We start from the raw sequence: 1,871 nt of genomic DNA on the forward strand, positions 1-1,871 counted from the left end.
GGTCATGGTTATGGCCTTGCACTCTCTTTTTGGATTCTCTTTTGTATTGCTTGGGAGAGTGGTAGGAGGAGTTTCAGTAACTCTTTTACTTAGCTAACCCACTTGTGCCTCCAAATTTCTAATGGAGGATCTTGTTTTATTCATGAAACTTAGTGTGGTCTTAGATAGATCAAAGACTATGGTTGCTAAGCCAGAATGATTCTGCTCAGAATTCTCTGTCTGTTGCTGTGAAGATGATGGGAAAGGTTTGCTATTGCCAAACCTATTTCTCCCACCATTATTATTATTGAAGCCTTGTTGAGGCTTCTGTTGGTCCTTCCATGAGAGATTTGGATGATTTCTCCATGAAGGATTATAGGTGTTTCCATAGGGTTCTCCTATGTAATTCACCTTTTCCATTGTAGGGTTCTCAGGATCATAAGCTTCTTCTTCAGAATATTACTGCTGGATGCAGCTTGCAATCCAGTCAGATTCTGAGAAATCATATTGACTTGCTGAGTCAATAATTTATTCTGAGCCAATATGGCATTCAGAGTATCAATCTCAATAACTCCTTTCTTTTGAGTTATCCCATTGTTCACAGGATTTCTTTCAGAAGTGTACATGAATAGGTTATTTGTAACCATTTCAATGAGTTCCTGGGCTTCTGCAGGCATTTTCTTCAGATGAATAGATCCGCCTGCAGAATGGTCCAATGACATCTTGGATAACTCAGACAGACCATCATAGAAGATATCTATGATGCTCCATTCTGAAAGCATGTCAGAAGGACACCTTTTAATCAATTGCTTGTATCTTTCCCAAGCTTCATAGAGGGATTCACCTTCCTTCTGTTTGAAGGTTTGAACTTCCACTTTAAGCTTACTCATCTTTTGAGGTGGAAAAATTTAGCTAAGAAGGCATTGACCAGCTTTTCCCAAGAGTTCAGGCTGTCTCTAGGTTGTGAGTTCAACCATATACTAGCTCTGTCTCTTACAGCAAAAGGGAAAAACATAAGTCTGTAGACCTCGGGATTAACTCCATTGGTCTTAACAGTGTCACAGATTTGCAAAAATTTAGCTAAGAACTAATGAGGATCTTCTAATGGAAGTCCATGAAACTTGCAATTCTGTTGCATCAGAGAAACTACTTGAGGCTTAAGCTTAAAGTTGTTTGCTCCAATGGCGGGAATAGAGATGCTTCTCCCATAGAAGTCGGGAGTAGGTGCAGTAAAGTCACCAAGCACATTCCTTACATTATTGGCATTGTTGTTATTTTCGGCTGCCATGTCTTCTTCTTTTTCGAAAATTTCTGTTAGGTTCTCTCCAGAGAGTTGTGCTTTAGCTTCTCTTAGCTTCCTCTTCAGAGTCCTTTCAGGTTCAGGATCAGCTTCAACAAGAATTCCATTATCCTTGTTCCTACTCATATGAAAGAGAAGAAAACAAAGAAAGTATGGAATCCACTATGTCACAGTATAGAGATTCCTTGATGTGTCAGAGGGAAAGAAGAATAGAAGGATGAGGTAGAGAGAAGAATTCGAACTTATAGAGAGGGAGAGGGTCCGAATTATTAAGAGAGGAGGAGTGTTAGTGATTAAATAGAAAGAGATAGGGGAGAGAAGAAATTCGAATATCAAAATTAAAATAATTGGTTAATTAAAAAGATTTTTGAAAAAGTGGTTTGTGATTTTCGAAAATTAGAGAGAGAAAGATAGTTAGGTGGTTTTGAAAAAGATGAGAATTAGTGAAAAGATTTGAAAATCAAATTTTGAAAAGATAAGAAGTTAGAAAAGATTTTTGAAATCAAAATTTGAAAAAGATATGATTTGAAAAAGATTTGATTGAAAAAGATATGTTTGAAAAGATATGATTGAAAAACAAATTTTTGAAAAA

At 36.8% G+C, this 1,871-nt stretch overlaps 1 non-coding gene across 1 annotated transcript; it reads left to right on the forward strand.

Annotated features, from left to right (window-relative positions):
* The first annotated feature begins 755 nt into the window (after positions 1–755).
* Positions 756–863, forward strand: LOC112716885 (small nucleolar RNA R71). The gene has a single exon (XR_003160509.1). It is a non-coding gene; the product is annotated as a small nucleolar RNA R71 (small nucleolar RNA).
* Positions 864–1,871: the final 1,008 nt, after the last annotated feature.

Source organism: Arachis hypogaea, chromosome 1 (assembly GCF_003086295.3).
Source record: "Arachis hypogaea cultivar Tifrunner chromosome 1, arahy.Tifrunner.gnm2.J5K5, whole genome shotgun sequence".
NCBI lineage: Eukaryota > Viridiplantae > Streptophyta > Magnoliopsida > Fabales > Fabaceae > Arachis > Arachis hypogaea.